Source organism: Bos mutus, chromosome 14, assembly GCF_027580195.1.
Source record: "Bos mutus isolate GX-2022 chromosome 14, NWIPB_WYAK_1.1, whole genome shotgun sequence".
Classification (NCBI taxonomy): Eukaryota; Metazoa; Chordata; class Mammalia; order Artiodactyla; family Bovidae; genus Bos; species Bos mutus.
Window position 1 is genome coordinate 6,262,740 of NC_091630.1, and position 27,263 is coordinate 6,290,002.

Consider the following 27,263-nt stretch of genomic DNA (forward strand, 5'->3'; position numbering starts at 1 on the left):
TAAATTAACATTTTCTGGGTTTCAAAGTTAGGCAAATATTGCTCTCCTGAATTTAAACTTAATACAAACAAGGTTTGGGGTCTTAAAAATATGGGGCTGTTTCATAGCATAGCCCTAAACTGCCACTTCACAGTGGCCTTGTTTAAATTTACACAATAATGAGCTACTGGAATTTATTAAGTTGAAACATGAAAATCCATTTGTAGTAGTTTATTGCCATCAAAAGAAAATGTATATCCCCAAATCATATGCATTTTCATTTTTTTACTCTATTGTATACAAGCTAATTTTTCATCCAGTCATTTGTGACTTGTCTATGAATCATCTTTGCCAAAGTGAAGCAAGATTTATGAATTTTGACACAAACAACAACATGTGGTGAATCAGAATAAGATCAAGTAAATTAGTATGTTCAAGTCAGTTTCACATATGGCCTGGGCTTTTATGAAACTGTGCATAACTCTTGGATAATGTGCAAGAGCTTATAGCACTCTATATAAGGAAGCTATTAATTATCACCAACTACAGGAAAATGTTTTCATGAAACAAAGAATTGTTTGTGAGATGACAAACTCAGAACTCTCAAGGACTTTGGTAGGAAATAAGGTATACTGTGGATCATCTTTTAGGAAATAAAGAAACAGAGAGACTGAATGTGACTTTATGCTGTTGTCTCTTGATTGGCATCTGTGCAGTTTCCCCAGATATCATCTTTACACAGATTCTGACGATGGATATGATAAAACTTTCCTGTGATATGCTCTCCCTGGAGCTGAAACGCATAATTCTAAACTGGGCATATGTCACTTAGCCAGGAATTGTTTCCAACTCACAACTAAATACAGGCTGATTTAGATACACTGCTACTTTGAAATGTCTGTCACAGCTCTTAAAAGAGCTCAATTGTTATTTGTTTTCTATCACATTGATAAGGATTCTGAATTATTAGTTTCTGGCCTGAAATATTCAGCTTAGACCTCTATAGTTGGATTCTTACCCAAAGCTACTAATATATTCATCAGTTATCAAAGTGATAATCTGTCTGCTTGTCTATCTATCACCTGAATGTGAATAAATACATATAAAGATCACTATAAGGAATTGTGTGATCTGTGTCTGATGAGGAATATTGATGTTGAGCTACAGGAAAATGGTAATGAGATATCCTGTAGCCAACTAATAGGGAACTTTGTGTCTTTGGGGAAAATCACCTATTTTTTCAGTCAAGTGGGCCTTAGGAAGCATTACTCTGAACAAAGCTAGTGGAAGTGATGGAACTCCAGTTGAACTATTTCAGATCCTAAAAGATGATGGTATTAAAGTGCTGCACTCAATATGCCAGAAAATTTGGAAAACTCAGCAGTGGCCACATTATGGAAAAGATCAGTTTTCATTATAATTCCAAAAAAGGGCAATGCCAAAGAATGTTCAAACTATCACACAATTGCACTCATTTCTCACGGTGGCAAGGTAATGCTCCAAATCCTTCAAGCTAGGCTTCAATGCAAGAACCTCCATATGTACAACTTGGATTTAGAAAAGTCAGAGAAACCACAGATTAAATTGCCAACATCCATTGGATCATAAAAAAGCAAAGGAATTCCAGAGAAACATCTACTTCTGCTTCATTGACTACACTAAACCTTTGACCTTGTGGATCACAACAAAGTGAGGAAAATTCTTAAAGAGTTGGGAATACCAGACCAGCTTACTTACCTCCTGAGAAACCTGTATTCAGGTTCAGAAGCAACAGTTAGAGCTGGACATGGAACAACAGACTGGTTCAAAATTGGGAAAGGAGTCTGTATATTGTCATCCTGCTTCAGTTCAGTTCAGTCGCTCAGTCGTGTCCATGAATCTCAGCACGCCAGGCCTCCCTGTCCATCACCAACTCCTGGAGTTCACCCAGACTCACATCCATCGAGTCAGTGATGCTATCCAGCCATCTCATCCTCTGTCATCCCCTTCTCCTCCTGCCCCCAATCCCTCCCAGCATCAGAGTCTTTTCCAATGAGTCAACTCTTCGCATGAGGTGGCCAAAGTACTGGAATTTCAGCTTTAGCATCATTCCCTCCAAAGAAATCCCAGATCTGATCTCCTTCAGAATGGACTGGTTGGATCTCCTTGCAGTCCAAGGGACTCTCAAGAGTCTTCTCCAACACCACAGTTCAAAAGCATCAATTCTTCGGCGCTCAGCCTTCTTCACAGTCCAACTCTCACATCCATACATGACCACAGGAAAAATCATAGCCTTGACTCGACGGACCTTTGTTGGCAAAGTAATGTCTCTGCTTTTGAATATGCTATCTAGGTTGATCATAACTTTCCTTCCAAGGAGTAAGGGTCTTTTAATTTCACGGCTGTAGTCACCATCTGCAGTGATTTTGGAGCCCAGAAAAATAAAGTCTGACACTGTTTCCACTGTTTCCCCATCTATTTCCCATGAAGTGATGGGACCAGATGCCATGATCTTCGTTTTCTGAATGTTGAGCTTTAAGCCAACTTTTTCACTCTCCTCTTTCACTTTCATCAAGAGGCTTTTGAGTTCCTCTTCACTTTCTGCCATAAGGGTGGTGTCATCTGCATATCTGAGGTGATTGATATTTCTCCCAGCAATCTTGATTCCAGCTTGTGTTTCTTCCAGTCCAGCATTTCTCATGATGTACTCTGCATATAAGTTAAATAAACAGGGTGACAATATATAGCCTTGACGTACTCCTTTTCCTATTTCGAACCAGTCTGTTGTTCCATGTCCAGTTCTAACTGTTGCTTCCTGACCTGCATACAAATTTCTCAAGAGGCAGGTCAGGTGGTATGGTATTCCCATCTCTTTCAGAATTTTCCACAATTTATTGTGATCCACACAGTCAAAGGTTTTAGCATAGTCAATAAAGCAGAAATAGATGTTTTTCTGGAACTCTCTTGCTTTTCCCATGATCCAGCGGATGTTGGCAATTTGATCTCTGGTTCCTCTGCCTTTTCTAAAACCAGCTTAAACATCAGGAAATTCACAGTTCACATATTGCTGAAGCGTGGCTTGGAGAATTTTGAGCATTACTTTACTAGCGTGTGAGATGAGTGCAATTGTGCGGTAGTTTGAGCATTCTTTGGCATTGCCTTTCTTTGGGATTGGAATGAAAACTGAACTTTTCCAGTCCTGTGGCCACTGTTGAGTTTTCCAAATTTGCTGGCATATTGAGTGCAGCACTTTCATAGCATCATCTTTCAGGATTTGAAATAGCTCAACTGGAATCCTGCTTATTTAACTTATATTCAGAGTACATCATGTGAAACGTGGGCTGGATGAAGCACAAGCTGGAATCAAGATTGCCAGGAGAAATATCAATAACCTCAGATATGCAGATGACACCAATCTAATGGCAGAAAGTGAAGAGGAACTAAACAGCCTCTTGTTGAAGATAAAAAGGAGAGTGAAAATCCTGGCTTAAAACTCTACATTCGAAAAATGAAGATCATGGCATCTGGTCCCATCACTTCATGGCAAATAAATGGGGAAAAAAGTGGAAACAGTGACAGACTGTACTTTCTTGGGCTCCAAAATTACTGGGTATGGTGACCGCAGCCATGAAATTAAAAGACACTTGCTCCTCGGAAGAAAAGGAACGATAAATCTGGACAGCGTATTAAAAATCAGAGACATTACTTTGCCAACAAAGGTCTGTATCATCAAAGCTATGGTTTTTCTAGGGCTTCCCAGTAGCTCAGTGGTAAGAATCTGCCTGCAATTCAAGAGACCCAGGTTCAATCCCTGTGTCAGGAAGATTCCCCAGAGAAAGGCATGGCAACCTACTCCAGTATTCTTGCCTGGAGAATCCCAAGGACAGAGGACCTTGACAAGCTACCGTCCATAGAGTCACAAAGAGTTGGACACGACTGAAGTGATTGAACACACATGGATGGTTTTTCCAGTAGTTATGTGTGGGTGTGAGTGTTGGACCATAAAGAAGGCTGAATACTGAAGAATTGATACTTCAAACTTTGTTGCTGGAGAAGACGCTTGAGAGTCCCTTGGACTGCAAGGAAATCAAACCAGTCAATCCTAAAGGAAATCAACCCTGAATGTTCACTGAAAGGACTGATGTTGAAGCTGAAGCTCCAGTACTTTGGCCACATGATCAAAGAGCCGACTCAATGGAAAAGACCCTGATGCTGGGAAAGATTAAGGATAGGAAGAGAAGGGGGCAACAGAGGACAAAATGTTTGGATAGCATCACCGACTCAATGATCATGAGTTTGAGCTGGGACTCTGGGACATAGTGACGACAGGGAAGCCTAGCGTGCTGAAGTTCATGGGATCACAAAGATTCAGATACGACTGACCTACTGAACAACAAGAAATGGAGAAAAGACAGTCTTTTCAATCAGTGGTGCTGGGCAAATTGGACAGGTACACATAAAAGAAAGAAATTAGAATATTTCCTCACATCGTCTGCAAACATAAACTCAAAATGGATTAAAGAGCTAAATGTAGGACCAGAAACCATCTAACTCCTAAAGAAAAAATGTACTTAACACTTTTTAAAATAAATCGTAGAAATATTTTTTGGAATCTATTTCCTAAGGTATCTTTTAAAGCAAAGAAAACAACAGGAAGAAGAAACAAATAGAATCTAATTAAACTTAAAATCTTTTGCACATCAAAAGAAACCACTGAAAAAATGAAAAGAAAACCTATTGAATGGGAGAAAGTATTTGTGATTATATGATTGATACCTTTATCCAAAATACATAAACAGCGTATATAACTCAATATTAGAAAAATAACAACTCAATTAAAAAATGGACAGAAGACCTGAAAAATCATTTTCCAAGAAGACATACAGGCAAATGGAAAGATGCTCAACATCACCAATTATCAGAGAAATGCAATTTAAAACCACCATGAGATATCACCTCATACCTGTCAGAACGACTATCAAAATAACAAATGTTGGCAAGGATACGGAGAAAAGCAAAGCCTAGTATACCGTTAGTAGGAATGTAAATTGGTGCAGTTCCTATAGAAACAGTATGGAGAGTCCTCAAATTGAAAAATAAACTACTATGTGATCCAGCAATTCCCGTCCTTGGTATGTGTCCAAAGAAAATCAAAACACTAATTAAGAAAGACATATGGACCCCAATGTTTATTGCTACATTGTTGACAATGAGAACCTAAATATGGAAACAACCTAAGTGTTCATCAACAAATGAATGGATAAAAGCATATATTTACAATGGAATAATCTGTTATTGCAATGGGATAATCTGTTGCTGTTCAGTTGCTAAATCATGTCTGACTCTTTAAGGCCGCATGGACTACAGCACTCCAGGCTCCTCTGTTCTCCACCGTCTCCTGGAGTTTGCTCAGATTCATGTCCATTGAGTCAGTGATGCTTATCTAACCTCGTCCTCTGCTGCTCCTTTCTCCTTTTGCCTGAAATCTTTCCCAGCATCAGAGTCTTTTTGAATGAGTCAGCTCTTCACTTCAGGTGGCCAAAATATTGGGACTTCAGCTTCAGCATCAGTCCTTCCAATGAACATGCAGAGTTGATTTCCTTTAGGATGGACTGGTTGGATCTCCTTGCAGTCCAAGGGACTCTGAAGAGTCTTCTCTAGCACCACATTTCGAAAACATCAATTCTTCGGTGCTCAGCTTTCTTTATGGTCCAACTCTCACATCCACACATGACTATTGGAAAACCATAGCTTTGACTATATGGACCTTTGTCAGCAAAATGATGCCTCTGCTTTGTAATACACTTGCCTAGAAATATTCAGCCATAAAAAATAATAAATTTTTCTCATCTGTAACAACATGGATGGCCCCCAAGGGTATTGAAGTAGTCAGATAAAGACATAATGTGTGTTATCACTTAAACATGAAATCTAAAAAAAAATAATAAAATAAAGCAATTTATATAACAAAACAAAAACAGATACAGAGAATAAGCTAGAGATTACCATTGGGGAGAGAAGTGAGGAGGAGCAACATAGGCAAAGAGGATTCAGAGGCACAAACTACTTTGTATAAAACAACTAAGCTGCAAGGACATATTATACAGAACAAGGAATATAGTCAATATTTTATGATAACTTTAAATGCAGTATAACCTATAAAATATTGAATCTCTACATTGTAGGCTTGAAACTAATAAAGTGTTGTAAATCAATTCTACTTTAATAAGAAAGTTGACCCTTGATTGTCCAGCTTCTGCTCTGTTGATGTCCTTTCGACTTGGCAACCGTCTGCTCCTCAATCAAAGGAGTTAGGGTGAGTACACGAGGCTGAGAGGCACTGTGGGAAATCCAAGATGGCCGCTCAGTGGTTCCTGGCTTCGCGGCAAACCTCATTTTCCTCAGCATTCCTTCACGCAGCGCAGGGCTTTTCCTATACTTCACGTGGTAAATAGACATTGTGGGAAGATTTCTATAAAATTGTGAAAATGTTCTACCAGGATTGTCTGACCTTTCAGCACCACAACCCTGAAGAAAATTGTTTTTCTCCTCAGAGGTCTCACCTCTCTCCCTCTGGAGTCTCTGAACACTTGCAAATGACACATGGTACGGGTTACCGAAATATTCTTGTCATTGTCTGTATGTTTTCTGGATGCCTTCTCTTGCTGCAAGGCTCGTACCTTCACAAAGAAAAAGAAACTGCTCAACATGTGTTTTCCGCTTCAGGGGTAGCCTCCACAAAATCTCCAGGGATCACGGCAGCCATTACACTGGGAAAATTAAAAACTTTTCAAGCTTCTTGAAATTATCACTGTCACAGTCACTCTCAATCATTAGGAAAGACTGTCAGAGCTAATGGAAAAACTGGACTTGAGCAGATTGAGAATTAATTATAGAGGATTGAATGAACTGATAAATACTATAATAAATTTTGTCATTTGTCTAAAACGTTACTGGTTTTTAATCTTTTGTTTTCCAAATATAGGGAACTTTTTTTCCAAAACTTACAGTCATTTGGTAGTATCTTTGTAAGCAGAATTGAAACATTCATCTTTTTCTCCCTATATGATCCCTCCAGAATTCAGAAACTCTCAGACTAAAACTGCCCTTTTCCTGAAGCTCTGCAAACTGAAATTAGATAACTTGATATAAACTATGAAGAAGATGCCACAGTTAGGTCATAGTTAAACCTCACATTTAAACAATCATGCCTGATTCTGTAGAAGCCATACAGAAAATTTACCTGAACTCCTGAGGACATCATCAGAGACATTTCAAACTGCAAAGGATGCTTCAGTGACTGACTGCTGCCTGAGCTAAGAATCTGTTTTATAACCTGGTCCAATCATTAACATTTGTTTGATTGTTTTGTTTGTTTCCATAGAAGTGCCTCTTACTAAACACCTAATTGTTTATATCATAGGCCTAACTTGGGGAACCTACCTGCGTCACCGCCTCCTGCACTGAGACCCAGTCTGTTTAACTGAAATGACTGGTTTGTTCTCAGAACTGAGAAAATGGTTCAATGAAATGAAGGACTCTAGTAACCCATTCTCTCTCTCCACGGTTACCAACTCAGCTTTTAACATATGAAACTTCCAGGTAAGTTTCAGAGGAGGTAACTGTTGAGGTTTAGAGTGGGCCAGTCAAAAATGTGCCTCAAGGAGGTGTGTTAATTATTTGAATTAAAGTTACTGAAAGAAGCAATCAATGTAGAGGAACACATGGACCCTCCTTGTTGTTTTCCTGAAAACAGGAAGTGAATCTCCCTTGTGGAAGGTACATTCCTTGCATCTTGGGGTAGAAGAACACCTTCACTGCCAATGGTAGAGATTTGGGCCAAGAAGCCTATATAAACAAATCTTGTTACTTTTTTTTTACTATCCTATTCAAGTTTTGTTTCAAGTCTTCATTAATTGAGCACCTAAAACCCTGTTTCTCTGTCCTGTCGATCCTTATAAATTTATTGTTTCTTCATCTTTAACCATCTAATAAGCAGAAATTTGTGAGCTCTCCTTAGAGAAGAATGTTATTTTTAAATAAATAAATCATAAAGGTAGTCTAATAATTAGAAATATTAAAGGCTAATATTGATATCTTAAAAAAAGTCCATGAAATCTCTGGATATTGGATGGACCTATTTAGTTTGTTGGCTTCCAGATTAAGCTACCTTCTAAGACATGGACTATTATTTGCATCACTAATTGTTATCTTAGCCCTATCTGTTAGTTTGATTGTTATGCAAACTAATAGCATTATTATTTCCAAAATATTTGAAATCTTCTGAATCTACTAGAATAATAGTGAACCAGAGATTGGAGACTATTCATCTAGTCTTTGCCTCATCACTTGCCATTGCATTCCAAAGAGGTCAACTAGGTTCAGGATCCTGATTGAGATGTGTCTGCCTGAGACCTTAACCCTAAGACCCCTTGTTACTTAAACACAACTCAAGCATGAAACTCTCTTTTCTTGCTCTTTTAACCCTGAGGTAAACTTCCTGTGACAAGTCCATTTCAGCTCTGTGGGACAAAACATCTAACTGATACAAAGGCTTGTTCATCAATGCTTTCTGGAGGAAAGGTTTTAACCAAAAGGGGAAATGATGAGAATTTGAAATCATAATGGAATAATGCCTGTTTAGGCATGCGAAATGGAATTGGGCTGCCACCGGGGATCAGGTCACAGGCATGTCCTTGCACCGCTGAGGACCTGAACTTTGTGAACTATACCAAACCCAAGGACCCCAGCCACGTTTAAAATAACATCTGCTACATACAACTTTGTGGCCTTAAGGTAGTTCTCCCCTTTGTAGTTATTCAGCCATTTTGGACCTCAGCCAAGTTCTACTCAACAAACACTGTTCCTCTTTGCCAGCTCCAGTTATAACCCTTAATAAACAGCTCATGTAACTAACTCTGACCTTGTGGTTTTTGCCTTTATAAGTTTTCTCCATTTTTTAGTCCAATGGAACACAGTTTAAAGGTTTCTTGAATCTGTATCTCCTGGGCTGCAGTCCTAACAACCCTGAAATAAATGCCTCTTTACTTTAATCAGGTTTCTCTTTCTGAAGTTTTGGTTAACAAAGGTATTGTCTAAAATATTAAATACAATCTGCCACCAGAGGCAACCAGCTAGTGAATATTACATTCATATGTCATCCTTTAAAAAGCTTATCAAAGGGACAATGCTATGCACTGTGCATCTTTCCCTTTAATATTTAATCTTGGAAATCTCTCCCATGTTAATTATAGATCAAATTCACTTTTTCTAATGATTTCAGGGCAGTCAATTGCATTCAGATGTTCCATGTATCTACTTTTATTCTTAAAACTACTTTAATACTCAAGGAAATTTAGATTATTCCAATACTTTTGCTACCAGAAAATGACTAGTCTTTTAGATATTTTCATGGAATTTTGTAGTATTATCCTTGAGGTAAATCCTTTGAAATGGAATTGGTGAGTCAAATATATGTGCTTTTAAGGTTGTGATATATATTGTCTAATTGCCTCTCCAAAGGCTGTGCTAATTTACATTCTTAATAGTGAATGAAAGTGCCTTGGTTCCCACATCTTGGTCTGTACTTGGTATCGTAAAACTTTAACAATTTTACCAGTCTAATTGATGAAAAATAGTATCTCATTATTGTTTCAATTTATTTATATATGAGTGAGGCTGAACATTTTTCTCTAAGTGTATTGACCTTTTAAAATTTCTTTTTACTTGAGGGTAGGAAGAGAGTATTACATTCATATTACCTTTTGTTCTTATTAATATGGACCTCTTAAATATTAAAAATTATTTTGTCTATCATATATATTGCACACTTTCATCCACTTTTCTTTGGCTAAGGTATTTATTTGCTATAATATTAAAAAAATATGTAATTTAAGTGATTAATTGTATAATTTTAATACATGGATTATGTCTTATCCTTAGAAAATTCTTCTCATCAAAGTTGTAAATACATGCACTTAAATTTTTTTTCTAAAATTTTAGTGACTTCATTGTTTAAAAAGGTTTAAATCTTTGAAACAAATAAAATGTGTTTCTCATTGCTAATTCAATTGACTCCCTTCAGTCACACAGCTAGTGAGTGTCAAAGCCTAAACAAAAACTACAACTTTTTGATATATAGAGTCTGGCGTTTCCACTAAAGACTACAAGAGATGGAATCCATTCTGGTCAGTTTAAGCAGGGAAGGAATTTATTAATAGAGCTGACATAGCTCCTGGACTTCCTTGGTGGCTCGGTGGCAAAGAATCTGCCTGCCCAGGCAGAAGACGTGGGTTTCATCCCTAGGTCAGGAAGATTCCCTGGAGAAGGAAATGGCAATCCATTCCAGAATTCTTGCCTGCCTGGGAAATCCTACGGACAGAGGAGCGTGGCGGGCTACAGTCCATGAGGTCACTAAGAGTTGGACGTGACTTAGAAACACTTAACAACAACACAGCTCATAGGGTCTCTATGGCTTTCACAGAGGAAACAGGGTAGCCTAGTAGTCATGAGTGCCCAACCTGTAGACCTCTGTAATGAAGATGCTGCTGCTGTTGCTGCTTATTGCATGTGGCAGTTGGGACTGCACCCCAGAAGCTCTATTACTGATGCTGTGTTACAACCTGCCTCCAGGGGAAACCAGCTAGTGAATACTATGCAAACACCTCATCCTTTAGGAAGCTTTCCACCTCATTTACCTCTGCCAGCTCACTTGCCAGATCAATTTCCCAGAGAATAGTCTCCATCTTATATTACTAAATTGCAAACTCAACTCCATATGGTGTATTTGATTGGCAAAATTTAGGCTGTGGGCACATGGGATCCCTGGGAAGGCAGTAACTGGCTTCAAAAAACGTTGATAGCCATGGAGGTCCACTTTGGTTTCCATCCATTCCCTTCAGATTTGTCACTAAGTTTTGTGTGTTGTTGCTTGGGAACAGAGATATCTGTTGCCTACATCGTACCTGAGAAGAGTAGAATTTTATGGCACACCACTGAAGTTGGAAAGCTCTCTCATTTTTATCAAGAGACAAAAAAGAACTTTAATGTATCTTCTGATTTTGCCTCTAGTATTCAGATGAGGCACATATACTCACAGTAGAGAATTTTCCAGCTGAATAATTTGTTTGAAGTTGCGTTTTAGAATTCTGCATAAATAGAGCTAATTCATTTATAATTCAGTTATTTTCACTCAAAACTAAATATTTGAAAACTTAGATCCAACTTAATGCACCCATGTTGAACATCTATCATGAACAAAGCTTTGTACTGCTATCCACATTCACTGAAGTTGGGAGAATTCTTTTATATCCTGTAATAACGTTTTCAAATTGTATAGTTTAGTATTCAGGAAGAGGATGAAAATACACAATTGTTCATATTAAAAGCATCTACTTTTGGCAACTTTTTGATAGTCTTTGGAACCAAAATATATTTACTTGCTACTATGATATAACTGAACAGAGTCATAAAAAAAAAAAAATTACATCTATAAAATTAAATAGAAATGATAAATCTCTTAAAATACCATACTTGCATATTGAATTATTGAGTGGAAAAATGTATTGACAGTAGATTTGTCAGTTTTAAGCTATACTTCTTTTTGTAGAGCTATTAAACATGAAATATTTTGGAGAAGTTTGAGCCTTACTATGTCATAATTTAGATATTCAGTTGGTGCATAAGATTTCTACCTTTATATTTACTACTTTGACTACTCTCATTTATTACTTTGACTACTTTACCATAAAAACGAACAGGTCTTAAAGAGCATCACATTCAAGTACATGAAGATAGAAATAGTCTGTAACAGAAATGCAGTAAGAAACTCTAATTTTCTTAGAGTTTTCCCTTTGGTTTTCCTTACATTTCATGGAAAATCTATTTTGAAATTGAATATATTTTAATTAAAAAATAATTATCATCAACTCTATTATCAGCTAAAATATAAGGGTTACTTAGAAGTGGGTAAAATAAAAAGCAAAGTGGGCCTGTGCATCCATCTAGTCATTTCCCCTACACTTGAGAGAAGTATTGTGGAATGTACTTTATCACAGTGGTGACTAAGATTCCCAGATTACTGATGATTTTCTTAGGCAAGATTGCTGAAATGGCTTTGGATCTTGTCTGCAGAGCAATGGTTGTGGCTGTGTAGTATTTCGGACAGAGAACATCTATTGGACTTCCCTGGTGGCTCAGATGGTAAGTGTCTGGCTACAATGCGGGAGACCCAGGTTCAATCCCTGGGTCGGGAAGATCCCCTGGATAAGGAAACGGCAACCTATTCCAGTAGTCTTGCCTGGAAAATCCCATGGATGGAAGAGTCTGGTAGCTACAGTCCATGGGGTCACAAAGAGTCAGACACAACTGAACGACTTTCTTTCTTTTCTTTCAAGATTGAAGAAAAGGAAGAAGTCTGCATGTTTATAAAACAATCAATCAGAAGTATAGCCTAGAACCAGATAGTCCAAACTGGGTTCCATTACCTGGCTCTAGCAGCAGCAATAATATGTAATTGTAGTTAAAACTGACTAGTACTTTCTCCGTATAATCTTCTGTGGCCAGCCTTCATATGCGTTACCTTATTCAACCCTCACAGCAACCTTGTGAAAGTGGTGCTTTTATTACTTTTATTTAAGAGATGGAAACAGTATCTTCAAGAGTTTAAAAATATACCCAATGTTATATAAGCAGAAAATGAGCTGGGATTCACATCCAGTTTTATAAGACTGCAGAGCTCCAGTTCTAAATCACTGAATTTTATGTTTGTTTTTTTTTCAATAGTATCCTTTTATGCAATAAATATATCATTGCTCTAGATCTCTTAAAGTAGGGGGGAAAAATCAAAGTAAAATTTGTTCTATTTTCAAAGCTAAAAATTTAGTTCTTAGAAAAAGTAGACTGGTCTAATTAAGATAAATCTAGTACTGGTTATATATTCATTCATTTAATATTTATTAGACATCTATAATAACTCAAGTCCTCTGCACATTAATATTGTTCCTTTTTCCAATAAGATTATAGTCTAATAAGAAGATATAAAGACAAAAATGTATGATTAAATATCAGAGTTTTTATAACACAGATCTAATCAGAGAAGAAAAGAAGGGGGAAGGTGAAATGTGGTGGTATGTGTCAGAATACATGTGGTGATGGCTGAGGGTGGGGTTAGAGTTTACTGAGAAGAAACTCTTCATGAGATAGACGCTTGAAATAAGTCTTTGATAGCAAATAGATCTGTTCCAAGCCAACAGAAGGCAGGGCATAGGGTAGGATGGGGGCGTTAGGTAGGCTAGTCAGGGCCACACCAGGGTTAGGAGAGTCCTGGGGAGACGAGACTGGGTTAGCAAAGGGGTGGGGGCAAGGAGGAGCACTGACCATGCCAGGCACTGTGAAGTCAGGAAACTGGGTATTTTAAAAGGTGAAAAAAAGCAAAAAGTGAAAGACACACCTGGAAAGCAAATCAATAGTTTGGCTTTAATCTGTATGGTGAAAACAGTCACTGAGGAGTTTTAAGCTATGAAAAACATATAATTTAAGTTCTGAAAATATCACTTCATACAAGGATGAATTTGAATTTTGGGGGGAGCCATATGGAAATTTAGCCTAGAGAGTACAAGACAGGTAAAAGAAGTTATTTATGAGGTATGAAAATAAGTTGATAACTCCCACTCCCAAATCATGTGACCATCGTAATCCCTTACCTACAGGACTATGTTTAATTAATGCAGCACAATGTCTGGCAAATAAATACATACTCAATACATACCTGGCACAGAAGTATGGCCTTGAGGTAATTTGAAGGAAAGAGATAATTTTTCAGTGAAGTGAGTCACTCAGTCCTTTCCAACTCTTCCTGACCCCATGAACTTTACAGTCCATAGAATTTTCCAGGCCAGAATACTGGGAGTGGGTAGCCTTTCCCCTCTCCAGGGGATCTTCCTGACCCAGGGATGGAACCCAGGTCTCCTGTATTGCAGGCAGATTCTTTGTCAACTGAGCCACCAGGGAAGCCCCATGAATTTGCAACAGGGGACAAAGAAAGAAATAAAACTTCCAAGGCCCTGTTTTTTTCTTAAAGTACATTAAAAAGAAAAAAAAAAATTGTTTGTAGTTTTAATTTACATGTTAGAGTTTTGTACGTATTCTCAGGGGTCAGACATTTTAATGATCTTGGATGACCAAACCTTCCTTCCACGCGTTCTCTGTCCTGACTGTACTTGTGGTGTGACCATGTTCATTATAGTCTCAAAGAAGGAAGACAATCTTGTGATAAAAGCAAAGACAACAACCAAAACAATCAACCTGATTCCGAGCATTCCAGTAACTTTTTTGTGTGTGTACCTAGCTGTACCATTAAGTAGTTGGTTTGCATGAGGTGCTTAAAAAGGCCAAAGATAAAGATTTTCTTTTTTTTGTCTATGAAGTTTCTGTTTCTTTATTTTTTGGCCTGTTTGATGTATGTCTGGAACAATGTTGTCCAACAATGAACCAGAATTTTATTTTGCTGAGTTGTTCTAACAACAGCAACAACAAAACAACCCATGTTTTAAGAATTTTCCTTCTAGCACCTAGAATTAATACCTTTTCTATCTCTCTTTTTCCCTTTATTATAGCAATGTCCCTTTTATATAACAACAATTGTAAATTGTTGTTCCCCTTACTTATTGTTTCTGGGAGAAACAATGGTTTTCTATCATTCAAACATCAAAACAGGGTCATTTCAACTATTTTGCCTTCAAAGTTCTTTTCCAATTAGTCACATAGCCTATATATTTTTATCCATTTTTTTTTTCCATATCTGTGTTCTTTGGGCTAATCTTGTTCCCAAGAGGAACCTTTCATATCTCTTATCTCAATTATTATAATTGCCTTCAACAGGTTCCTTCACTTTATAACCCATTCCTTTTAATTCACATTAAACAGAGCCATGCGATTGATCCTCCAAAACCACAGCTTTGAATGTATGCTAAAAGTGATAGCAGTAACAATAGCTACAACAAGAAAATTCAACTGCGTCTCACTTTCTTCTAAATTTCTTTGCTTAGCACCCACAGCCCTTCCAGTTCTCACCCAGCTCTTTCCATGGTTGCCTTTCTCTCGTTTCTCTTTCATGTGTCTTACGTCTTTTCTCATTTTATTTCCTCGTCTTATCATCTCAGGCTTTTCCGTCCTCCTGCTTTGCTTATTTTTCTTTGTCAGAGATTGTCTTCCCCAATCTATGCCAGTTGAGATCTTGTTTATCGCTTAAGGCTCTTCCAACATCCCATCTTTTTTGTATTTCCTTCTCAGATTCCTTAATCAGCCATCTCCTTCCTACGAGCTGCATTTTGAAAACAATTTTTTTTTTTTTTTGTAGAAACAAAGCAAGTTATCAAGAGTTTGGTTCTGATGCAGTTATTTTCTTCTGCATAAGTTTATTAACAAACAAAAAAAAATTGTAGCAACAGCCTAACTATATTTGGCTAGACTCAGAGATGGTTTGGTTGTAAATGGAATATTTTGGACCTCATAATCTTTGATCCACACCAGACTCCCTCTTGTTTATTTGCTTCCCTTCATCCCCATTCCATTTTGTCATTCTCTTACAAAATGTTTGCAGTTTTTTTGTGTGCAAATATATTTAATTTAAATGATATTCTGCCATACATCCCATTTTATTTGTTATTTTCTTGATAAATATTTCTACGTGGACATGTAGCACAGTTATGCTAACTCATACTTAGTATTCCACATAGGGCTGGTTTTCAATCAGTACACAAATGTATGGTCACACAAGTTGTTAAAATATGTGCTTAGTCACTCAGTCGTGTCTGACTTTTTGCGGCCCCATGGACTGTAGCTTTCCAGGCTCCTCTGTCCATGGAATTTTTCAGGCAAGAATACTGGAGTGGGTTGCCATTTCCTTCTCCAGGGGATCTTCCTGATCCAGGGATCAAACCCGTGTCTCCTGTTCCTCCTGCACTGCAGGTGGATTCTTTACTCGCTGAGCCATTGGGGAAACCCCTGTTAAAGCACAGAAATGCCTTGACATGGACTGATGAAGTCTCTCTTAGAGTCTCCTGAGGGCTCCTCTGCTATATCTCTTGATCTCTCCACAATCCAGCATCTAGAGGGATAATACCAAGTGCTTTTTTGGGGGGTGGGCAGATGGGGGTCTCCGGGACCCTGTTTCAGTGCTGAGGCAGGTGTTCACTTTGACTGACTGGGACTGATGCCACTATCTTTGTTATGTATTTCGAGCATTAACCTGATTGGTATGAATCCACCACATTTTGCTTATCTGGTCTTCCTTTGATAGACAACTTGATTGCTTCCAAAATGCTGTTGCTACAAGCAATGCTTGACAAACATCTTTGTAAATGTCCCCTTATGGACATGTGTGAGAATTTCTTGGGATATACTGTCAGATGCAGAATTTCTGGGTCATAGGTTGAAGCTGAGTTGCATAACCACCATCTTTCCCACAGAATGAGCCAACAAAGGAAGTCCAGGAAAAGCAATTTCCTTTTAAGCAGTGTGCTGTGATTTTCACAGAATCTGTTAGATAGAAGAACTTGGTTACATAGTCATGATTAGCTGAAAGAAAAGATAGGAAATGTTGTTTATCTTGCCATGTGCTCAGATAAGTTATTACAGTATAAGAAAAAGAAATAGATTTTATATAATGACGAGCAATCTGCCATGCATGGAAGGGTTAACTCAGCAGGACAGAGCTGCTCAAATCCTGCATACTCCAGAGAAAAGATTATCTTCAGGACTGACCCTTGGCCAGCTCTTGGGAGATGAGCTCTGAGTCCTTGGAATGCCTACCTGGTAAGAGTGTTTTTGTGTGCCTGAGGCTGTAATCCATGAAGTACCAGTTTGATTAGATAAATTATGCTTGCAAAAGGATTTATGGTGAACAATTGTTTTTGCTCTGTGATGGCTAGAGTAGCTGAAGTCAGTTTTGCAAGCAAGCACTGCATACCTGTGTTACTGAGCACCCCCTACAAACCCTGGACTCCGAGGCTCTGTGGACTTCCCTGGTTGGCAAATTTTGGCACACGCTGTCGTATCCATGCAGCTCCACTGATAAGGAGACCTAAAAATGTATATCTTGTTTCTCCTGGAGTTTGCCTCATGAAAACCTTTCCTCTTTGCTGAATTTAATAGGTATCTTTCATAATAATAAACCATAAATGTGAGTTTAACAGTTTTTGAGTCTGGTGATCTTTCTAGTGGATCATTGAACCTGGATGTAGTCTTGGGGATTCCTGACACAGACTCAAATTTCTCCCTTAAAATATTGAAAAAAAATCAGCACTTTAATATACTTGCAACCGAATGAATAAATATGTAAAATTTTAATGAACAAGTTATCCTTTCCCCATTTTCAAAATTTCCGAGAATAAATTGGGTATGTGAGAAGTTGTATTAACTCTTCCAAGTCACAAGGGTACTCTGTAGCACAGTGACCCTGGCACTGAATCACATTAGAGTTTCACAGAATAGAATATATCCATACAACTAAATTGGAATCAGACTGATCAGGTCTCAGCAACTGAGGTTGGACGGGGTGGACAGGCATTGTCAAGCACCACTTTACCATACTTGATAAGGTTCACTGCATGTGAGAGCTATCTCAAGGAGAGAATTGGAAAAATAACACCCTTTTACTACTCATCATTTGAGTTGTCATGGAAACTTTGTTTCAACTGGTTGGCATGGTAACCATGTTATCCATGATCCCAAAGAACCAGAGGGTAGGGCTTAAAATTTTGGTACATAATTCAGAAGGTTGCTGATCTTTGATCCAATGCAGTACTTTTCTGATTTGGGTTCTCAGATTTTGTTCTATTTATGTACTTTCTTGAAAATAAAATTACCTGCTTACTATTCTGGATATATGAATCCAACTTGAGTATCTAGCACAATCATTTTGTATAATTGCCTTTGAAAACCATTCGGTTTGCTGTATAGTAATCATAGAAAAATTTTCCCTTGGGTTAATTCCCATTGCCCAAATTGTCTACTTTCTGTTCTCCATGTTTATTTGCACCCATTAAAAAGTACACATTTTAATAATATCATATATAAAACATGCAATAAAATTATTTTGTTCTGAGTCTGTAGATGACACTGCCAAAGGTACGAGAAATAAAGGTGAATACTTGGAATAAATAGAGGCCAGTGCACCTACTAGCAAGGTCATGCACAAAACCCTTCAAGCTAGGCTGCAGCAGTATATGAATGAAGAAACTCCAGAGGTGCAAACTGGGTTTCAAAGACACAGAGGGCTCAGAGATCAAATTGCCAAGCAAAGGAGTTCCGGAAAAACATTTATTTCTGCTTCATTGACTACCCTAAAGCCTTTGACTGTGTGGATCACAACAAACTGTGGAAAATTCTTCAAGAGATGGGGATACCAGACCATCTTACCTGTTTCCTGAGAAATGTGGATGTGGGTCAACAGTTGAACTGGACATGGATCAGCTGACTAGTTCAAAATTGGGAAAGGAGTACCATCAAGGCTATATATTATCACCCTGCTTATTTAACTTCTCTGCAGAATATATGTGAACTTTGCATGTGGAATGCTGGGTTGGATGAATCACAAGCTAGGACCAAGATTGCCAGGAGGAATGTCAACAACCTCCAATATGCAGATGACACCACTCTAATGACAGAAAGTGAAGAGGAACTAAACCTCTTGATGAGGGTGAAAGAAGAGAGTGAAAAGGCTGGCTTGAAACTCAACATTGAAAAAACTAAGATCATGGCGTCTGGTCCCATCACTTCATGGCAAATAGAAGGGGAAAAAATGGAAGCAGTGACAGAATTTATTTCTTTGGGCTCCAAAATCACTGTGGACAGTGGCTGCAGCCATGAAATTAAAAGGCACTTTCTCCTTGGAAGGAAAGTTATAAAACACCGAGACATCATATTGATGTTTAACAGAAAACAACAAAATTCTATAAAGCAATTATCCTTCAATTAAAAAAACAAAAAATAAATGAAAAGTAGAGACACCACTTTGCTGACAAAGGTCCATATAGTCAAAAACTATGGCTTATTCTAGTAGTCATGCACAGATGTGAGAGCTGGATCATAAAGAAGGCAGTTGTTGCCATTTAGTAACTAAATCATGTCCATCTCTTGCGACTTCATGGACCATAGCCTGCCAGGATCCTCCATTTATGGGATTTCCATTTCCTTCTGTTTCCATTTCCTTCTCCAGGGGATATTCCCAAGCCAGGGGTCAAACCTGTGTCTCCTGCATTGCAGGCAGAGTCTTACTGCTGAGCCACCAGGGAAGCCCCAATAAATGATCACCAAAGAACTGATACTTTCAAACTGTGGTGCTGGAGAAAACTCTTGAAACTTCCTTGGACTGCAAGGAGATCAAACTGGTCAATTCTAAAGGAAATCAACTGAAAATTCACTAGAAAGACTGCTGCTGAAGCTGAAGCTCCAATCCTTTCCCCACCTGATGTGAAGAACCGACTCATTGGAAATGACCCTGATGCTGCGAAAGATTGAAAACAAAAGGAGAAGGGGCTGGTAGAGGATGAGATGTTTAGATAGCATCACTGACTCCATGGATATGAACTTGAGAAAGTTCTGGGAGATAGTGAAGGACAGAGGAGCCTGGTGTACTACAATCCAAGAGATCAGAGAGTCAGATGCTGCTTGGCAACTGAACAACCAAGGTTCAGTTCAAATTTGAGGTTGGAGCATGCGAAGCTCCATTTAGTTCAGTTTTTTCAGGCTGTAGTGATACAGCGTGATTCCAGAGCAACTAGTTCCTCTGAGATGGTTAGTTTCTGAATGGCAGGATTGACATCTGGCTCATCTTCCACATCCTGACTTTGGTTTGAAGATGACTTTGCATGTAATATAAAACATATTCATGAGGAATATTTCTAACTTTTCTGGCTGGATGACACAAATTTCCGTTCCTAATGGCACCCTGCCATTTTGTGGAGTTGCCTCTCTTCCATCATGCACAGTTTTGGGGCTGGTATCAGTGGTAACAACCTCCTCCTGGGAAGGCAGAAGTATTGAGGACCTCCTTTTCCCTGCTAGGTGAGGGATTCGTGAACTTAAGCCTGGTCCACTGATCACCCGGAGAACTTGAATGTACTCTTAGTAGCAAGTAATGCTGGGATGGGAGGCGTGGTTGAAGGGTAACAAAGCCATCACCGGAATGTTTATGGTCTAGGTTGGTTGGCTTCTTTGGTTTCTATGGCCTGTTCTCTGCAGCCCGTTGGCTCCGCCCCTTCTCCCACTGTGAGCCTCCAGACTGTAGCAAGTTCTGCAAGCCTCCTAATATTCTCTTCATCAATCCTTTTCATTTTAGATTAGAATTTATTTATATTGCCAATAATGAAGAATCCTGCTGACAGTATATATGTGGTTTTACTAACTGACATACTAAGAAATCATGAATGAATAAATATGAGTAAATAAATACCTACATCAGGTTCTATGAAAAGTGAAGAAGATAATGATTATCTGACAGAACTCCAAAAAATACTTAATTTACCTGTAAATTAATCCTTATAGAAAAAAAAATTAGCAGTCTTTACAGGAAAAAATTTAGGGGGATAATGTATTACTCAGATATGGAGAAGAATGATATGTTTCTATAGAATTTCTACAGCTGCTGCCATTCTGCTATTTATTTCTGTCAGCTGAAAATAGACAAGAGGAAGATTAAATTTAATCCAAAGCAGCCAAATGATTAACTTAGACTCCTACTTCCTAACATTCAATCAATTAATCAATCAGTTGATCATTCAGTAGACATTTATGGAGTTCTTAATATGTCTCAGTCATTTCACTTTGCCCTGTAGGTACAAAGTTGAGTAAACACTCAGTGATGACAACTTCCCAGTTCTAAGGAGGAATCAGTCCAGTAGTGAAAGGATAATATATAAGATGAAATAGCAGAAGCTCTGTGTTGGATTTTTGTGCAGATGTCATGAAGGCCTAATGAGGGAGCACCTCTCTGGGAAGGAGGAGAGTAAGTACGTCACAGCAGAGAAGATGATGCCTGGGTTCCATACTGAAAGGGAGAAGAGATTTTACAGGTGGAAGGAATAAGGTGTAAGGGGACAGTGTTGATTAGTCATAAGAAATGTATCATGGAGGCTTAGTACAGGTATTTTGAAATAAGTGAGTGGATTGATGAATAATAGTGGGCATGTTACACCATGATTTTGAATTAAATATATTTTTAAAAGATTGTTATGGTCTCTTTTATTGATCCACATAAGCAAATTGTGAATTCAAATTCAGGAATTTCCCTGATCACATTACACAAGAGCAATGTAAATACATCAGCCATTTACGGCATAAATCTGCAAATTTTCTGTAGCAACTCAGAACTTTATCTGAAAATGGAGTTATCTGCTATGAAGAAAACTGATTTTGAACAATAACCATGTTACATTCTTATTCATTAGTATCCAGTAAAGCACATTCCTTCCCACAATTTTAGTCATTCGGCCAACTAGCACATCAATTTTATATGGCTTCCATGTCAATTCCCAACTTACTTAAGCCATACAGATGAAGTTTAAAATGAAATGTGGTAAGTTTTCTGGACTCAGCCTTAAGCACATGTGATTTTGGAGTGTGAGGGGAGAGATCTAGGAAGCGTTGACTGAGAAATGTTCCTGTGTTGTCATCATAATGCTGCTAATGATCTTATGTTTACGGTCAATTGGAAAATATTTCTCTCCTCATATGTTTACATTTCCCCTTATTCATTTGTATTAAACTTGCACAAGGACTCTAATGATATTATTTATTATGTACATCACACACTCACTTTCTTTTTCCATGTTCTTTTCTGTCCTGTATCTATGACATGGGAGTTTTCATTTAGCCAAAATCACTTACTATTTTATCAGTCCTACTTAAACAAGTGTGTAAAATGTATGCAAATTAAAGTTGACCCTTGAAAAACATTTAACTTGAAGTGGGTGCATCAGCTTATACATCTGTTTTTTTTTTTCCTTTTTTTTTTTCAGCAAATACTTACCACAGTACTATACGATTTGTAGTTGGTTGAATAAACAGATACAGAATTTTGGATTTTGAAGACAATTGGCAAAATTTTGCTTCCCTGGTGGCTCAGAAGGTGGCTCATCGTCTGCCTGCAATGTGGGAGATTCGGGTTCGATCCCTGGGTCAGGGAGATCCCCTGGAGAAGGAAATGGCAACCCACTCCAGTACTCTTGCCTGGAAAATCCCATGGACAGAGGAGCCTGGTGGGCTACAATCCGTGGGGTCACAAAGAGTTGAATACGTCTGAGTAAGTTCACTTTCTGTAAAATTTTATGGGGACTTTTGACCTCGTAAAAAGTAGGCACCCCTGATGCCTTCCTGTTCAAAAGTCAACTGTATATGAAAAGACTGTAAGACCATTGTCACTAGGAGTTGAAGGCTTTAGTTACTGTAACCGTAATTAAATATGTCTGCTCACCTTAGAATAGAAGGAATTAAATGGGGGTAGTGGAGAAGGAGATGGCAACCCACTCCAGTGTTCTTGCCTGGAGAATCCCAGGGGCCGGGGAGCCTGGTGGGCTGCCATCTATGGTGTCACACAGAGTCGGACACGACTGAAGTGACTTAGCAGCAGCAGCAGTGATCAAAGGGACAGCTCATGTCAAAATTTCTCAGATTATTTGCACTTATATTCTAGGAATACAGAACACCTACTCTCTTAATGATGAATAACATTGGAATAAAGCCACTGACTTGAGTGTTATGATTTTTGCTGATATGACTGGTTGTTATCCCTACTCTTAAGAGAGTATTGTGGGTCCTGCCTGGAATATGGTAATTGAACTACAAATGTCTGCCGTGGAAAACAGAATGGGATGATTTACACCAACAGTTGGGAGTTGAGGCAATGAAAATACTTAAATGAAAGGCCCCCTTGAATTTATTAATTCCCCAAAAATGTACAGTAACAGCCAGACACACCAGCTTTACTTGGTTGAGTTTGACACACTGGAATTAGGCTATCCTTCTACCCAAATGATATGAGTACTAATGACCCTAGCAAAAGGAGGAGCTGCTTATTGTAGATGGAAACAGTGAGAAAAGAACTTCTGTGAGAAGCAGCAGTCACGGTCTTCTGGGGACAAACCATCTGGGGGATATCTCTCAGCTTCCATATTTGCCTCCAGGGTGGAACTTCATGTGTGCAACATACCCAAAGTAGGTGTTTGGTGAACATGCCCTAGTGAAAGTCAGCTGGAGTTTCAGTTGCCCAGAGGACTAAGTCTGAGGCAAAGACAAGCTGGATCTGTGTTTAAATAGATGCTCCTACCCCAGGCAATAACAAAGGCAGAGGAGATGTCAAGAGGACTATGTGCTCTGAACTTGACTGTGTTTGGGGAATGGGAGAAAGACTGGAAATTCCTCATTTGGAAGCAGATTTTCTCTGTTTTCCCCTGGAGTCATGGCACACATTTTCACCAAATATCTTCACAGAGGAAAACAGCTCTAAAAAGATCCCTCACTTTTCTGTTAAAAGTTTCAACATGTTTTGAAATTTGCACAACTTGTCTCAGTTTGTTCTGAAATTTAGACAGCCAACTTCTTTTTGAACTCAAAATCAGAAAGAAAGAATCTTATTCTAAAAACTTGTTTTTTTTAAAACTTCTGGTCAAAATACTCTAACACTCTACTAACAACTGAGTTCTTTAAAAAAGTGATTTTGAGTGCTCTTTTGCTTTTTTCCTGTTGTAATGAAGGATATAACAGCAAGAAATTGAATCTTTTTTGATAAGTAGGACTTCTGCTCCTTAGGTTAGCAAATAAATGGTCTCTTGTTTGCTTCTCTCTCACTCAGCTTTCTAGAAAACATGTTATATATTTATATCTTTGTTTTTTTTTTTTTTCTGAGACTAAATTCAGGTCTTTTATTTTTCTCTTTGATTCTCTTTAGCAAATGCCTATACCCACTTAACATTTTGCCTCTTTTTTCAATTGAAATATATGTGACATATAATAGTATGGTGTAATTTTCAGGTATACTGTGTCTTTCAGAGGTGACATTTGCGTACATTATGGGATGATCACTTTGATGAGTCTAGCAACCATCTGTCCCTATACAAAGTTACTGTAGGATTATTGAGCATGTTTCTTATGCTATATATTACATCCATGTGACTTATTTATTATATAACTGGAAGTTTGTGCCTCTTAATCCCCTTCACATATTTCATGCTCCTTCCACTCCCTTTCCCTCTGAACTTCTCCTATTGTTCTACCTATAGCCTGCTTTTGTTTTGATTAGTTTGTTTAGATTTCACATGCAAGTGAGACCATACAGTGCTTGTCCTTCTCTGTCTCACTTATTTCACTTCTTTTTAGATTCACCCATGCTGTCACAAATGCAAGATTTCGTTTTTTATGACCAAGTAATATTTCACTGAACATTATATATATATATATATATATATGAATAAAGAACATATATGCATATATATGTACACACCACATCTTCTTTATCCATTCATCTATTAATCGATAGCTAAGTGGCTTTTATATCTCAAAACTATAAATAATATTGAAAAAAACAAGGTTGCATATATCTTGTTTAATTACTATTGATATTTCCTTTGAGTAAATATCCAGACATGAAATTGCTGGGTTACATGGAAGTTGTTTTATTAATTTTTTTAGGAAACTTCATACTATTTTCCATAATGGTTGAACCAATTTGCATTCATACCAACAGTATATGAGGGTTCTCTTTCCTCTACAGCCTCACCAACACTTTTTATTGGTTGTCCTTTTGAGGATAACCACTCTCACAGATGTGACATGATATCTCGCTGTAGCTTTGATTTGGAGTTCCCTGATGTTTGCTTGATATCAAGCATCTTTTCATGTACCTGTTGGCCATTTATATGTATTCTTTGGAAAAACAATTGTTCATCTCTTCGGGCCATTTTAAAATCAATTTTTTTTTTGATATTGAGTTGTAAGAGTCCTTTGTATATTTTGGATATTAGCTCATTGTTCCAAAAATTGTTTGCAAATATCTTCTTGCATTCATTAAGCTTTTTGTTTTCCTGATAGTTTCCTTTACTCTGAAAAGCATTTTTAGTTTGATGTAATCCCTTTTGCTTATTTTTGCTTTTGTTTCTCCTGCCTGAGGAAATATCCCTCAAAATATTGCTAAGATCAATGTCAAAGAGTGTATTGCCTATGTTTTTGTATATGAATTTTATGTTTCAGGTCTTTAACCCTTTATATTTTTAAGTCTTTAACCCATTTTGAGTTTATTTTTATATATGGTATGAGAAAGGAGTCGAATTTTATTCTTTTGAAGGACTAGACAGTTTTCCCAGAATCATCTACTGAAGAAATTCTTTTCCCCATTGCCTCCTATGTTGTAGATTAATTAACTATATAAATGTGGGTTTATTTCTGAGCTCTCGATTCTGTTCCAATGATCTGTATGTTTGCTTGTGCCAGAGATATTCTGTTTTGATTATTGTAGCTTTGTAGTATAGTTTGGAATCTCGGAGTGTGATACCTACAGCTTTGTTCTTCTTTCTCAAGACTGTTTTGGTTATTTGGGGTCTTTAGTGTTTCTATACTGGAGAAGGCAATGGCACCCCACTCCAATACTCTTGCCTGGAGAATTCCAGGGACAGGGGAGTCTGGTGGGCTGCCATCTATGGGGTTGCACAGAGTTGGACTCAACTGAAATGACTTAGCAGCAGCAGTCAATGGTTACTTGAATACTCACTCACAGTTTGACTTTCCCCATTTTTTTTTGTACAAAAGTTGTATCATTATAATTTTTAAAGGCACAAATATTAACAGAGGCCAGGATTATTTGTGGGAAAGAGTGATGTTATATCTTCTATTAAACTGCATTATTCTGAAAACTCAGATTCTTATTTATGCATCTTTAAGTTTATATTCACCCGTGAGGAAAGTAAATAGAGTATTTGGCTTAAGATTCCTTGGGGACAGGCCTAACCACCCATGAATAATAGCATCTTTATCTTAACAAATTAACTCCTAACCCTTTCTTCCAATGTGAATAATATCATATGGAATTAGAGGACAGGTTTTCTGTCTTCCAAGATCAGAACTGTGTGTTGCAAACACTCTCAAAGACACAAAAGAAGAGAGTACACGTAGTTAAAGTGATGGATGCAACTGATACTCAGAGGTAATTAGAAGTATCAGTCTCTTGGAATTTTTCATTTCTTCCAGCAGTAGCCATAGACTGTCTCATCAAATCAAATATTTTTCAGTATTACATTTACACAGAGGGTCAGGAATCATGTCCATGTGGAGGTCTGCCCTAGTTGGGCTGGCATTAAGTACACACAGACCAGTGCAGACCTGGTTATAAATAAGGTCTTTAAGAAGTTTTGAGTTCAGCTTTGGCTTCTGGTAAGCTGTACTGATTAACAATTTTCTCTGACCTGCTTGAATCCTTGTTGTGTAGACTCTTGTCTGGGCCCTCATTCCCTCGTGGCCTGCCTCTTTTGCAAGTTTCAGGGTTTCTCTATGTTACTTAATAGGTAAGACTTCCAATGACTATTCTCCTTACTTTGGAACTCTTATGCTGTACTGCTCCTTGAATTGAACTGAAAAAAGAAAATTATTTGTTAGAGTTGGTATTTTACCCTGTCTGTATAGTTTATATTCAAATTTCATTACTTCATAGTTACATCTTTATTCTGAAGATATTCTAGGGCTGAAAAGTTTTGCAGTGACTCTTAAATCAATTGAGCCATAAGTAGTAATTCTAAAACTAGAAGTCTAAGGATTTTTCAACTTAAAATAGTATTTTTTTTTGACTTCTTAGTTGTTTCAGATATCCATTCTAATGGTTTGAACTCATTCTGAAATTTGCTTTTATTGTAGAGCATGTAATTGAGGCAATTCCCTAAAAGGTAAATGCTCTTAGGAAAGAAAAAAAGAAAAAACACAACAACTTCTCTTTGATGGGAACTCAAATTCAAAGGCCAAAGTTTATTGGTAGTGTTTTGGTTTTTAGCTTTTCATGAATAGGCAGATATGGCTAACAGCAATTCCAGGCAGATTTGACAATTTATCAGGAGACTAAGAAATGACTTTGATGCTTTTGAAAATATAGCTAAGAACGGACATCTCAACTAGAGTCATCATCAGTCAACTGTTCAGCTTGACAGTCTTTTTCAATGTTTAGTCAAGACTGTACTAGGGTATTTTTTTTCTTTGAAGAATCTTTATGATATTTTCCCTAGAGCATCTGCTTTTAAAACTTAAAAATAGATATGACATTCTAAATT